At 51.2% G+C, this 15308-nt stretch overlaps 1 protein-coding gene across 11 annotated transcripts in view; it reads right to left on the bottom strand.

The window, feature by feature from the left end:
- Nucleotides 1–15308, bottom strand: part of ADARB1 (adenosine deaminase RNA specific B1) — a 103814-nt gene that overhangs the window by 49661 nt on the left and 38845 nt on the right. For 8 of the 11 annotated variants that reach the window (XR_008426042.2, XM_045196516.3, XM_024562352.4 and 5 more), the window contains one exon: nt 8554–8706. The gene's annotated coding sequence lies outside the window, so the exon portion shown is untranslated. Of the gene's footprint in view, nt 1–8553; nt 8707–10394; nt 10507–11705; nt 11809–13201; nt 13349–13542; nt 13713–15308 lie in introns of those variants that run through there. The other 3 variants (XM_053917714.2, XM_053917696.2, XM_053917701.2) reach the window with 3 other exon arrangements.

Here is a 15308-nt window from a genome sequence, read left to right as displayed (position 1 = left end):
TTCACCAAGTCTCAGTAAAGGGGACACCGAGGTGGCTGCCCAAGGGGCAGCCTGGACACGGCCGCTGCTTGTCTCACAGCTGTTGAGTGTCCACGAGCGGGCTGCGCTGTGCGCCACTGGACGGGGTGCCGTGGGGCCTTGAGAACAGCCCGGTGGTAACCAGCACGGACCCAGGGCAGGCACTCCTGGTGGAACGTCGCTCTGCCTCCCCCTGGCCGGGGGACCTGGAGAAAGTTCCTACCCTCAAGGCCCCCATTCCTCATCTGTACAACACGGTGACGGTCATGGCACAAACCCCAGGCTTGTGGAGAGAGGCATGCAAGGACACAGTAGCCACCTGGGCTCTAGCTGTGGTCACAGCATCGGCACCACCACTTCCTGAAGGTGAGCCCGGCAGCTGGAGAGGCTAGGTGGCTTGTCCAAGGTCGCGCCCTGGGGAGCAGCAGAACACTGCAGGATCCAGGAGCCCCCACGGTCTTCCCTCTCCTACAAGGTCGCCCGATGACTGCCCAACTACTCAAGGGTACTTTCTGCAGTACGTTAAGATTCCTCACAAGTTTTAAAGTCAAAATAACATATGCGTATTTCTTTAAATTAACACGTTTCTGTTTTCCATATTGAAACGGTTTCAAATAGGATATGTCTAGTTTTCAGTCTACTTGCAATATTTCTCCACTCAAGATCATGAATTCAATTAGGCTTCTTTCATTCTTTTAAGGTGACTTTATCAAGGAAATTTGGATTACAATCAAAATCTACATTTCTCAAAAAAGTATAGCAGGTATTGGACTTAAAAAAAAAAAAGGGGGAGACAAAAGGCCCTTAATTTGAAGGCCCTATAATTAGTTCCAATAGACTAAAGTGACCTCAAGTGAGACAGCAGTCACAGACTGTGACAGACAGGTGGCTCAAGTGGCCCACAGACAGCTATGGTGGCCACAGACAGCTCAAGTGGCCCACGGATGGGTGGCTGTGGTGGCCACTGATAGCTTAGGTGGCCCACAAATGGCTCACAGATGGCTAAGGTGACCCACAGGTAGCTGAGGTGGCCCACAAATGGCTTAGGGGCTCACAAATGGCTGAGGGGTCTGCAGATGGCTCAGGGGGCCCACAGATGGCTCAGGGACCCACAGATGGCTCAGGGGGCCCGCAGATGGCTCAGGGGGCCCGCAGATGGCTCAGGGGGCCCGCAGATGGCTCAGGGGCCCACAGATGGCTCAGGGGCCCCGCAGATGGCTCAGGGGGCCCGCAGATGGCTCAGGGGGCCCACAGATGGCTCAGGGGCCCCGCAGATGGCTCAGGGGGCCCGCAGATGGCTCAGGGGGCCCGCAGATGGCTCAGGGGCCCCGCAGATGGCTCAGGGGCCCCGCAGATGGCTCAGGGGGCCCACAGATGGCTCAGGGGGCCACAGATGGCTCAGGGGGCCCGCAGATGGCTCAGGGGGCCCGCAGATGGATACTGGCAGCAAAGGACAACTCAGATCTTTGAGGCCTGGGGCTACACAGGGAGAGCTCTGGTTCCTACTTACAGACTGAGGGGAAATTTGGAAAGATACTGTTAAAAGCCTGACCATAATAAGGGAGACAAATCACAATGGGAAAAAAAAGCCTGAACATAAATTTCAAACTAAACTAAATTGATAGCCACAGTTTAAGTGGGTACTTCTTTAAGGATTAGTTTTGAATCATCCTTTAAAAACAATGCTTACTATAACTGACTATTAAAACCAAAACCAAAACCAAAACCCTTTGAAATGTAAAGTAAAACCAGCTGGTCCTTCAAAGATGACAGAGTCGTTTTGCTCGTTCTAGAACAGAAAACCTTTGGGAGACTTCATCTACTGTAAATGATTCCAGGATTTTTGTTAATGGAAAATGTGTAGATTAAAGCAGCAGCACGAACACACGTGTGCACAGGGATGTACAAACAGGACAAGACAGACGGTCAGGTCCAAAGGAAAACCGAAGCAAGACTGCCTGGAGAAAAGAGTGAGCTGACCAGGAATTAGGGACCACACGGCCGGGCTGCCCTGGTGGAGACGAGGCACAGCGTGGGTCTAAAGGCCAGAAGACTCCAACGGGAGGGACGCAGGACAGAAGAAACTCCCCCAAAATCAAGGTCTGAATGTGCCACCAGCCAGACACTCATGTGCACCGAAAAGGGGACAGAAGCATGACAATGCAGTGTTCTCAGCAATATCACCAAAATGCACGAATAAAGAACCCTAAGGGCATCTAGACTAAAGCATGACTGGGGAGGTCAAGTCTGGCCGGAGGACAGCAATGGACTGTGACCAAGTTCTAAGAGAAGGAGAGTGTGACTACCAACCAGGTTCCCACAAGCTGTCTTCAGCTCTGAGGAGTGTGTTCGCACCCCCACCACAAAATGCAGGGACCTGGTGCGCTGCGTCCCATCTCCAGAGACCCAAGTGTAACAGTGTAACCTTGAGTTTCACCCCACTCCCAGATCTCTATCCCTCAACTGCCCAGAGCCTGGGGGAGGGTGCAGGAATGGGGGACAAGCACCCTGAGGCTCCCGGGTAAGCTGGGTACTGCCCTGGGCCAGCCCGGCAAAGGGGGGTCTGTGGCAGGTCCCTCGCTTGCTTTGGCCAGAGAAAGCTCCACTGGCTGTGGTCTCCCTTCCCTCTAAAACGTCGGTCTCCTGGGACCTGGTGGGCAGAGCCTGGGCAAAGACTTTTAGCCCCCGGCTGGCATCGTGGGTCTCGGCAGCTGCTTGGCCAGCCGCAACCGTCTAGGGCCCTGTCCCCACGCCGCAGCTGCTCCGTCAGGCTGAGAAGACAGGTGGGGGAGGGGCAGACGACAAAAGCAGGCAACCAGGCCGGTGAAGGGTGACAGATGCAGGATGAGAGTTCATGGAAGACAGATTTTAAAACTTCACTATTTACATTATTCCTCTGCTTTATACTGGCAACAAAGACCAAACACTCACATATACAAGTTCTGGTTGATTTACAAACGGTACACTTAATACTGGCAACCTTATTATACACTAATTAAAATCGGCAATCTGTCACGGCATGTTTGTAACTTGACAGTATAGGTATCTGCCTTTTATCTTAATTACTTCTTATTTGAAATGTAAGCTGAAATAGCAGAACCATAAAATGTTACATGTAAACTGCACAAGCAAAAGCAACGATTTTTTCCTTTTTACTGAATTTGGGGGTGACACTGGTGAACGAAATCACACAGGTGTCAGGTGCGCAGTTCTACAACTCGCCTGACACGCTGTGCACCTGACACCTGTGTGCTCGCCAGCCCGAGTCAAAGTAATAACAATCGGAAAAACTGGAGCAGACGTATGAATTGTTCCTTTCAATTCCATAATGCAGTCAGCCCCTCCAGAGACTCAATTTATTATAATTGAATTTAGAAATTGTTTGATATTTCCTTCACAAATGAGATCACTCAGTGAACTAAACCAGCTGCAAGTTCCACATGCTGTCTGACGGGCCCTTTAAAATGGTGAAAATAAAGCCAGTGAGCAAGAGCTTTCTGAGGGAACCTGGTATCTGGGCCCACAGAGGACGGGTCTTTTTCCTTAGAGCTGCTTCCTGGTCCTTTTAACGCGGTCCCACAGCACCACCTACTGTCTAGAGCTGTCCGCACAAGTGCCCCAAAGACGGGCTCTCGCCGCTGGGCTTGCTGTGGGAACGGGCCTGTCCTCAATGCAGGGCCTGGGTGTTCCGTCGAGCGCACACAATGTCCCAGGACATCAACATCAGGCAGGCCGCTCAGGACATGGGACAGGGCATGTGCGTGGGCAGGAGCGCACCGCTGGGATGAAAGAGATGTGTGCTAACGGCACACATCTGTCAGAACACGTGAATCTGTCACTTAAAAAGGGCAAGTTTTACTGTGTGTAAATTATACCACGAAAAATCCAGCTTGAAAAACAAAAATCCCGCAAAAAAGCTGTATGAGCAAGCTTTCAAACTGAGCCAAGTCCAATTGGAAATGAACTAGACCAACAGAGATCTCAAGGAAAATGAAAGAATGTATATTCCAAAAGCAGAACAAAAAAGCTGCAAAAGTCTGGGGAGAAAGTAAAGAGAGCAGGTGGTCCTCTCTCAGTGAGAAAACAGAGGCTTAGCACTAACATCCATGGAAACAGGTTAACCTGATTCATGCTCATTGTCACCGAGGTCGCTGTCACGGCACCTGCGAGGAAACTGGTCAGCTGGCCCAGGACACGGCGCTCACAGGGAGGGCCAGGTCTGCAGCCATTCTCACACTCTGCTCCACCACCCAGGCAACGCAAGGATGCAGGACAAGGTGCAACCAAACCAGAAGGCCTGAGTCTGTGACAATGAAAAGCAAATGCCGGTGACTCACGGCAATTGAGGGTGCTAAAAGGGAAGTCTTGCTGGTAGGTTCCTTTGTCCGCAGAGAAGTCCTGGTGTGGGACACGGAGGAGGAACTAGGATAACATGCGTGTCACCTGGTTCTGTGACAGATGACATTTACTGATCACGATAATAACACAAATGCTGTTCGTGGATCTGAAACCGATTGAACTCTGGGTACAGAATGAAGTTTTCTACTTCAATACAGTGAAAGGAAGCAGAAAAACAAACCTGACAGACGCTGAACAGTGCAGAGGGAGAAGAGGTGACAAGCATGGTGGGGTAAGTGCTCCCATATGTCCAACAGGGTAGGGAGCGAGGAGATGTCTGAGGTCCAGGGAACAAGGACAGGTAGGCATGCACAGTTCTGAGATAACCAGCAGAGGAATGAAGCTGCCTGTCCTGGCTGGCTGACCCCAGTGATCCTCCTCCTTTGTGATTACAGCTGGATGCCCAACACAGGTCTGGCCAATGAGATGTAAGTAAATATATAATGGAGGCTTCTTGAATGCTCCCATAAAAAGGACAAACATGGGCTGTACTGTCTGTTCCTTCCCAGTTGTTCCTACCTTGAATGTAGATGTGATTACTGGAGCTGTGGCAGCAACATTGCAACCATGAGGGAGTGGTTAAGAGAACTGCAGAGACACTGGCCCAGATTCCTAATGTGGTTGTGCTCTAATTCAACACTAGTAAAAGTCTACTTTTGCATTACCTATAATGAAACAAATAAACAAATCCCCAATTGTTTAAAACATGACTGTAGGTCATGTTTTCCATTGCTTTCAGCCAAAAGCTCTCCTAACTGACACAGGAGCAGATGGGAGGAAAGGAGAAGTATAAATGAGCTAAATCCTCCTCTACCTGAACTGAAAGTCAACAGATAATGTCTAAAATTTACAAATCAAAAAGTATGTTATTTGGAAATGAGAAGTATGGCAGGGACTGCCATCTGCGAACCAACATCCACTCCTCCCTTCTTTGGTGAGGCAGAGCGCCCGCATTTCCAGTCACCTTACAAACAGTCATGGTCACACAGCTAAAGGTAGGTCCACTGGGATGAAAAGAGAAGTGTCCTGTGACAGCTCCTGGGAACCTTCTCAAGAACAGCAGGCACATCGCTTTGTGATACTTTCTCCAGCGCACGTCCCAACTGTGCGTGAGTTCACACGTCGCAGGTGGAATTCCAGGACAGAAGGAGTGTGGGGCACTCACAGCTACAACGCCATTCCAGCCCTGTCTTCTAAGCAGACACCACTGTGAGGGGCAGCCTCTTCTCTCCCCTATGCCATGCCTCTGATTCCTGTAGCCAGTCCCAACATGGACCAAGCCAGAATCACAGACAGCCACACCCTTTAAAACAAATCAGAAAGGCCTAGATGAGGGCTCTGGACCATTGCTTTTTACCAAAGGCCCTTCTAAATTATGGGATTTGTCTGACTTGGAAGGCATTACTTTGATAAAACTAAAATAAAACACAGGTCTGGTCTCTTCCCTCACCCCCACCTGCACCCACCCAAGGGCCCTCCCCTCCACGCCCCCGCCCACAGCTATAGCCCCTCTCAGGCCCACCAGGCTACTGCAGCCATCTCCTGCCCTGCTCTGCAGCCCCTTCCAACCCGTGCTCACCTCCTCATGAGACCCCCTGGGTGACACAGGCTCACCTTTCAAGACTGGGTTCCGCCTCACCCCACGAAGTTCACCGCCCCTGCCTCCACAGCAGGCTACCTGTCTCCCCACCACTGTCGCAGCACGAGCAGACACCACAACCCTGAGCCCGCCTGACTGTCCACATTGAGGCCAAAGACCATGTCTGCCTGGGAAGTGCCAGCGGAAGAAGAGACCCCTGCTCCTTCCTCTAGCAGCTTCTAGAATGTGGATCCCCCATCACAATGCGAGGATGTGACGGAGGGGCCACATCGAATGCTCCCGCCTGTGTCTGCAGGTCATCGTGGCTGTGCAGCCAGGCAGGTGCACCTGCAGCCAGCGGTGGTACATGTCTGCTGGGTACAGCTAGGCTGGGTTGATGGGGCGGTCAGGGCCATCTTCCAGAACTCTCTATTGCACACCGGGAGCACAAGAACTGTCCACAAGAGGGCACCACTGTGTTTCCCCAAGTCCCTTCTGCAGAGGGAGCCTTTGGAGAAACTGAAAAGCAGCAAGGGCGGGAGGATGCCAGACTTTCCTGAATCCACGAAGCACTCTCTTTGGTTTTTACACATCAGTCTGAAGGTTCCTGCACCCATTATCTTATTTTTAGTCACGACCAGACACAAAACAGCTAGAAGAAAGTTACCAACAGACTCCTAAGAACAACACACTTTATAGTGTTGGTTTGCACTCAACACTATAAAGGCAATTGAGTTGCTATGCCCCCTGCTGCTCCATGTTGACTAGCTCCCAGGCCTGCGGCCAGCAGCAGGTAGCTATGTGTCCCCCACGCCCTTAAACCTGCTGCTGCCTGAGGGGTCAGAGAAGAGGAGGCAGGCCAGGCCCCGCACCTCATCATGGTGTGGTGACCCCTCCTGGGTCCTGGCTCCAATGCCACCTCCTCAGAGAACCCCTACATCTCCTTCCCCTGGTCTCTCTCATGGGCGATACCACCCGGTGGTGACAGTGGGGCTGTTCTCTGCCCCACCAGCTGTTCTGTCCACCTGGTCCTGAGGCCAGGTCAGTGCCTGCCACAGGCGCTCGGCACGCGTGTCGGACAAAGCGAAGCACAGGTCCAGGGCGCTGCACAGGCCTTTCTTGCATGTTGCAGCAGGCTCCATGCACTGCAGTTCCTAGTGGGACGAATGCCAAAGCTCTGAACCTATTTCGGCAGATGCACCTCCATCTACCTGCACCTTCCCACATCACTTTCCCTGCATCGGTGTGTCTGTGGCTCACCTGGGACGTGCCCCCTTTCTCAGCTTGGGAGGAGGCCCTGAGCTGGGCAAGAGGAGTGTTCAGGGCCCGCACGTACACAGAACACCAGGAGACTGTGAAACCTGCTCCTGGGTCCTTACATCGGCGCCCACACAGGGCAGATGACAGGAGGCCAGAGCGGCACCACCAGTACTCTGGTGCTGACCCCCTGCAAAGAGCCCTCTGCCCAAGGTCGTCTCTGCAGCCCTGCCGGTAGCTCTAGCTAGGAGTCAGGAGCACACAGGACTTAGGATGTCGTCACTGCAGCCCTCGCCTGTGCCTTCTCAGCATGTGCTTCCGACACTGCTTTGGCCTGAGTACTTCTTCTATGGCTCTAAGGACAATTCATTCGTGCAGTAGAATATAAACACTTCGTTTCTCCAGTGCACACTTACACTGTATAAAGGTACTGTATAAAAGTACTTGCTCCTCCACATAACTCATTCGTTCATGCCTGAGGCCTGCTACACGGAGGTGGTCACAACCACACTTCGCTCAGCAGCAGTAGGCTCAGGGTCCCCTTCAGACCCACGCCAGCCCCGGGATTCCAGCCTTCAGTGAATAGAGTTACAGAGAAGCTCACTTCATGTGACCCATCAGGCTACAAGAAGATCTGTGGCTGAAAGTTAACTCCACTCCAGGGTACAAGCCCCGGACAAAGCAACCTCAAAGGTGCCCCCTCACAATCTCACTGCCTGGGTGCCAAAGAAGGAGCATTAGCGGGGGATCAAGCAATCGTCTTTCACAGGTCTCCCTGGGAACCAGCTCCCCCACATTCCCGGCATTTACAGACTCAGAAACCACCAGCAGGGCCTTTCCAGGCACAGACTCAACCCCCTCGGTGGTCAGATGGGGCTTGTCTTTACCCCCTACACGCTCGTCTCAGCTTCTCTCAAAAGCAGGTGCTGACTCACTGAATAGTCACCATAGTCACCATCATCACCAAAGGTAAGTACTTAAAGAAGTTTTCTAATCGCCTCCAAGGAAATGATTTACAGTAAAAAGGCTTCTGTAAATGATTTACAGAAGGAGGCACCAACCTCCCCACCCTGAGGCCAGTGGCGGCACCGGCAGCCTCCGGAGGGCAGCAGCGCTCCGGCCTGCGGGGCAGGGGGTGCAGGGACTTGTGAGCCATTGCCATGGAATGAATCCACGTTGACAGTAACCTCTGCTGGGGGTGATTCAACAAAACTCATCTTAGAGGGCACGACGGGTTTACATCAAACAAAAGGCATTGTTCATCAGGCAAATGTTAGCAATGTTTGCAGGTGCTCGCCTACCTTGGAATCAGTTCAGCTCCTGTGTCCACTCTGGTCCGAGGGCCAGGCCCCCGTCGGCGCGTGGAGGACTGAGGTCATCAGAACATATGCGTGGCTAGTGCGTTTCTTCAGCTGCTTCTCAAGGTCTCCACGCCCAACCTGAAAGACTTCACTCTGTGTAATGAAAAGATTCAATTAATTACATTAACTCAGTATTAGATGCTTGTCACCCTTTCGGAGGTGAACTCTAATAATAAAGAATTAAAAATCTTCCTTCTAAATACAAGTTTAAATGATTTTTAATGTATTCTTATGAACTTTTAAGGCTGATACACAATAATCAATCATGTCTTTATCCCACCTTCCAGGACAGGCAGATGCACGGGGAACACCCACAATCCATTTCTGCTCCCAACACACGAGAGCCAACAGGCACCAAGCACAGGCCAAGGAATGTGCCCCTGGGCCAGCCCTGTGCGAGCCTCCCTTCTGCAAGGTGAGCGTGTGTGTGAGTGCAGACAGAACTGCACAGGCCCAGGCTTCTCCGGACCCCTGCTGCCTGGGCAGAGGAGCCCCGGGCCACCCCCCGACCAGCACAGGGCTGTGGAACGACATCTGCACGTCACTCCCTGCCTGCGTTAGAGCGGTTCCACCAGCAAGTCACTAATGAGAGCGTCTGCACATGCTCATATACTTCCAAAACCTGTGTAAGGTTAGGACTCTTTCTCTTTGATAAACAAACTGACGTCCCAATGAAGGGAAGTCCTCCTGGCAGAGCTGCGCGCTAACACGGACTGCAGGAGCCACAGGGCCCCTGAGCGGCCACTGCAGACAGGCTGGAGTGCAGACGAGGTCCTTCTATCTGAGCGTGTGGGAGCCCCGGCTATGCAGACAGTCCGGTCACCAGGACGCTCCCCCAGGCCAGAGCTCCTGTCACAATTCCCGGTCCTCGTGGGTGGAACTGACCTGTGTCAAGACCCTTCCATATCTCCCGGCTGTGACTGCTTAGACACACCTGCGCCATGTGTCAGGGCTCTGCCAGGACCATCCCAATGGTGATGGGACAGAGGAGTTGCTACACAAGTAACCACATGACAACTGACAAGGGCCACCTGCCAGCCATCTGTGGCAGACAAGAGGAGCGCTAACACTCCGTAGGAACAGAGGGTGACAAGAGCGTGAGAAAAGTCAAGACAGAAGAGAATCAGAGAGAAACTGAGGAGGAAGCGGCACAGGGGCTGTGGTCTGGGGACAGGAAGCAAGTCAGTAAACAGGCTGAGAGCCGTGACCCTGCCTCCCTCCCGACTTGCCTGGGTCTGCCAGGTGAAACGAGCAGGAAGTGCAGCCACCTAAAAACCTAAAGGGGAGAACTGGGGCAGGGTGGGATGAGCAGAAAGCCCCCACAGCTGGGCAGCTCTGTGGCCCCCAGCTCCTGACACACTCAGGTGGGTAACCCGCCCCATGCCTTTCCGGAGACTTCTTCTGCTGAATGCTCCCAGGCTCAGGACATCTCCCCCTGAAAACAGTGTGACCCCCAACTTAGTCAAACTGGAGAGGCTTCTACAATAGGTTCCTATCCAACTATCTCTGGACACAAGGAACTTCAAATGCCAGAGCCGTGCTGGTTAAAAGTGGGGTTTGTAAGACTGAACAGGCCTCGCACTAATAGCAAGTACAGAACTAGTTGTACTAAAATAAATGTATCACTTAGCACTGGATGGATTGATTGGCTGTGCCAGTAATAATCATATTGATTAAGTGAAGCAATTGTATTTCCTTTTAAATGATATTTATCATTATAATTTAATTAGATTGGAAATTAAGGCTTCACTCTGCCAAAACTAAGCACTCCCATTTCCTACCTTGCCGCTGCATAAGTCCATCACATGAGTGCGGCTAAACCGAGATTCCGACGGAGCAGACTCCCCGACGCTCAGCAACACCAGCTACTCCGAGATATGGAGGCTTGATATGCTCGAGACAAGTGGACGACAGGTAAATAATCATGGGTGGAAGGCAGCTAAGACAAAGAAGCCTAATTTCTCAAAGTGACTTCTTTTTAAGTGCTTAATTAGTCCTAAGAACGTACCCACCACAGAAGGATGGAAGCCAGCGGGCAGCAGCGAGGGGATGCAAGTGGGGCCAGAGTCACTGAGCCTGGGGGAGCAGGAAGGTAGAGAGACGCCCCTTGGCCTGGATGCTCCGATGCTCGGTGAGAGGGAGGGTGGAAAGCCTCTCGGCAGAAGGCGACAGGGACAAACTTTGCATAAGAAAGAAAGCCCAGTCTGTTTTCAGAAAGACAGCTCTGACGGCCAGGGGGTTGGGACCAGAGGCTGGGAATACATTTGGGGGGTGAGGGGGGGAGCGGAGGGGGGGAGAGCAAAGGCGGGGGCAGAGGGATGGCAGAGACCGGCAACATCAGACATATGATGGAGGTGTGATGGGCAGAACTTGGCAGCTAGCAGTCCGGGTGGAGAGATGAAACCAAGCCTGGGTGACTCCAAGAATCCCGGCTCCGCGCGGGGGGTAATGAAATTTGACAGCCCACATGAGAAAATCAAAAAGAGGAAACTGCAGAAGAGGGCGGTTTCCAACTGTCCTGACTATAAAGACGTCCGAAGCACGTTAGCTGTGGTCACTGCTACTTCAACTTCAACAGCGGCAGCACCTTCCCTGGTTAGCTGAAGGGATGACTGAGAGGAGTTGGCAGCGGACGGTGAGATCCTAACTGTGCAGAGAGAAAGAGCTGCTCACCTGGGATTCTAGACCCCACCAAAGTCTCTTTGCAATGACAAGTAAGATGATTTCGAACAAATTAACAGCCAAGAAACTTTGCTCGCAGCAGACCCTCACTAGGAGAAACCCTAGAAGATACAGAAGAAAGCGATCCTGGAGAGACAGGACAGAGAAGAATGACGGTAAGAGCAGGGGCTCCTGGGCGGGCAGACCTCACAGACCGTTCAGAGAAGAGGGAGGGAGCAGTCCCCAACCTTCTCGTGAGGCCGACCGCCTTGAGAGGAGGCCTGCCAACGATGTCACAGGGGTGAAAAATCAGTGGTCAGCACCTCTTACGAGCGGAGACACCACAAACTTAAATCTAGCGCCATGTAAAAGACAGTGCTTCACAGCCAAGTTCAAGGTGCAGTGCCGAGACTGCACAGTTGGCTGAATACCTGGACACAGATCAGTGCGCTCTATCGACAGTGGCGTCTCCATTCCAGAGTGCCTTAACTTAGACTCCGCAGTAATTCAAGTCGTGTTTTCCCAAATCTCCATCTGTACAATGAACCGGACACAGTTCTTAAAAAAATACATTCAAACTCTGGGACATAGTGCATTTTTCAGACTATGAGACACACTGGACCATAAGACGCACCTAGGTTTTAGAGGTGGAAAATAGGGGAAAAAAAAAAAGAAACCTCCAGGTAAGCTACATTTGGACTGTAAGACGCACCCTCATTCCCCCCACAAATATGGGGGGGGGAGTGCATCTTATAGTCCGAAAACTATGGTAACTGAAAACAGGGAAAATAAAGGAGCTGATAAAATGGAAACAAATGTTTTTTCCAATCATGGAAATAAAGCCCAAGTACACAAAGTATCTTCCTTCCTTGGGGGGAGGGAAGGCAACCAGCTCAGAAGACACACCAGAGTGTGGGGGCGACCAGGGATGGTGCCCTTAGAAGATTCTAGTGTGGCCAGCATGAAGTTACCAAAAATAGGGCCAAAGGATACAGCAAGAGGGGGACCTTTAGCCGTTGCAGCCCTTCCGAGTTTGTTTCCACACATGGGAAGGCCCCCTGGTGAGTGCCACGCGGACGGAAACAACTGCTCGCAGGCGTAACCGGGGTGGGTGCTCCCCGAGGGGGTGCGGAGCCCATGAAGACAGTAGAATCACACACAGAATGGTGCTGATACGTCCAGGGCATCTGTCTGGTGAAAATGTAATAGCTTTGCTCGCACGCCCAGAAAAGCCTCTGGCCTCCACGCTGGTTTAGCAGGGAGGCCCCAAGTCAGCCCCCCAGGGGCTGTGAGCTAACCCCAAACCTGGTCCTTTCCCTGGCGCTTAACCAACAAGAGTTCACAGCCTTGCTTTTTCCAATACAACTATGGTACTCAACGGTAGCCTATAAAGTGAGTTATTAAGGAGCACTAAAATTCAGAATTTATAACCCAAATCTGAGGTGTTACTAGAGTTGACAGAGGTCTAATTCAATCCCAAGAAGCATGGCTTCCATGCTCGGCAGCAGAGTTGGCCCCACGGCTTGCTTGCACGGAGAGGCCATGAGCTCGCAGCTTCAGAAAGGACAGCTCCTTATCAATGATTGCTTTTGTTTATCATAGATTTCAGCTGCCACCATTCTTATTTTTATAATTATGTTAGTTTTGTTTTGTCATTTGACACTAGTTTAATATGGGTTGTTTGGGGGCACGGTGATGAAAATTTTATCTCTTTGTGAACCATAGCTTTTCAATAAGTTAACTTAACAGTATCATAAAGTCTCATAAATCATCTCCACACTTACTACAAAACAGATACACAGAACCGTCCCGCCCCCGCCCACTTTCTGTGGGGTACTGACATTTCATTTACTGGCAATGAGCTGGCTCAGAATGTGTAATTTAACTAACTTGCAACACACTATCGAGGGAAGTGTAACAAGATTACCCGCGCTCTTTCTCAGTTCACGGAGCACTCTGACATGCTGGCAAATGGAGTCCCGGGAAGGATCTTATACCTGCTGCTGACAAATTTACAGGAACTGGCTCAATTAATTTCTTCCCAATTGTTTGATAATGTGGAGCAATTTTTTCACTGGAAAGAAAGAACCACATGGTTAGAAATGTTCAAGGTACAGAATCCTGTGGCTACCAGTGAGCTAAAAAGGCTTTTAATTGAAAATGGTGATGAAGTATACATCTTCATTCTTTTCTTCCCAAGACCCCACCGAAGTGGCAGAAAAGGAAATGTTTGGCAGCGAATGAATGAGAGCAGTGCTGAAAACTTACAAAGGGGTCTGGGCAGCGACAAGGGCACTGGCCTAAGCGGTTGTGGCATGAAGCAGTGACATCAGGATGACTGGAAGGGTGAGTAGTGGAAACAGCAGTGCAGGCTGTGGGGGCCTCTTTCCCCAAGAACTGAGGCCATGACAGGACTTCTACTCCTAGGCTGAGACCTGAGAACAAGCGCTCCGCGACAGCACGGTCACTTGGGCCTGGAAGAGAAGCGTATGAGGCGATGGGTAATTCCTGAAGAAACCATCAGCCACGTGAGGGAGAGGCCAAAGCAGAGAGATTCACCTGAGAAAGAACGGGATAAAGCTGGCATGTGACTTCTCATTAGCAATGTAGACTCCAGAAAATAACCGAGAATGCTTTTTGAGTTCCCAGGGGGAATTATAGGGCCCTAAAATTCTAGACCCAGCTGAATTATCAATCAAGCACGGGAACAAAAATGCCTGTATTTCTGACCATTGCGCGAGGAGCCCAAGAAGTCTGTGAGCCACGCACTCCAAGGAGAAGTGGGTTAAGGGAACGCTCCAGCAAAACAAAAACAGAATCCAAGAAACAGACACGGTAAGACGTGAGACGCCACCGTGGCAGCCAGAGCCACCGGAAGTAGCAGGGAAGCCTGAAAAGACACTGCGAGGTCCCAGTCAGACATTCCCTTGTCCTGGGCAAGGGTTCTATGATGTGGAATCACATGTTCTGCCTTCTCCAGTCACACCACGTGGTTCTGCAGTGAAATACATTTATATTATCACGACACTATAAATATTACTTTCCGCGTGTTAACATTTTTAAACTAAAGCTGTGAAAAAAAGCACAGAAAGCCTAATGACAGATGAGAAACAGGCTAAAAATGTTTTCAGTTTTGTCCATATAAATCTCAAAATACAACTCATAATGACCGAGAGCTGGAGAGGTGATATTTTTTAAGTCCCCACATGACCTGACAAATAGAAGTGTGACTTAAAGTTATGGTGACACTGACAAGGAGAACGAGGACCAAGGGGAAGGAGGCACAGACCGAAAGCTGTTTACAGCTGGGGAGAGGAGAGAAGAGGGAGTCTTTACCCTGACTCGCACTCCCTGGCAGCCGGAATATGCCGCCCACCACGCATAGTACTACCGTCGGCAGCTACTTTAAACAGTGGCATTCGGGGGTGCCCTCATCCCACGGGACTTTTTAGTGACTGCAGTGTGCTCGCAGCACAGACTAAGATGCACTCATTTTAGCGAGTGGGTGGTTACGTGCATTACACTGCTCACATAAAATCAGTTTTTTCAGTCCTCACCTGAGAATATGTTTACAGATTTTAGAGAGAGAGGATGGGAGAGAGAGAGAAACGCCGATCGGTTGCCCCCCATACATACCCCAACCGGAGACTGAACCCGTAACCTGGGTATGTGCCCTGACCAACCCAGCAGACGTTCGGAGTACAAGATGCTGCTGCAATCAGCTGAGCCACCCAGCCAGGCCCAAATCGGAATTTTTAACACCACCTTTTCTTTTACTACGAAAGGAGAAAAGAAAAAGGTCAAATGCGCCAGTCCTATGACGAGGGAGGCGCCATCTGTACTGACGTCCGCGTGTGATGGGAAAGGTTTGTCACAGAGCGATGAGAGGCCAGACCCGTGTGCGACACAGGAGTCCCAGCTGTGCACCAGAAATCCCACCTGTATCACAGAAGCCCCCCTTACAGAACACGCACCATTTCGTGTGCACCCGTCCGTGGCTTTCCTATGCATTCTACACACACAGCATTTCCATG

This window comes from Desmodus rotundus, chromosome 2 (genome assembly GCF_022682495.2).
Source record: "Desmodus rotundus isolate HL8 chromosome 2, HLdesRot8A.1, whole genome shotgun sequence".
Classification (NCBI taxonomy): Eukaryota; Metazoa; Chordata; class Mammalia; order Chiroptera; family Phyllostomidae; genus Desmodus; species Desmodus rotundus.
The sequence above is the reverse complement of the archived record's forward strand: the minus strand, read 5'-3'. Positions and strand labels throughout refer to the sequence as shown.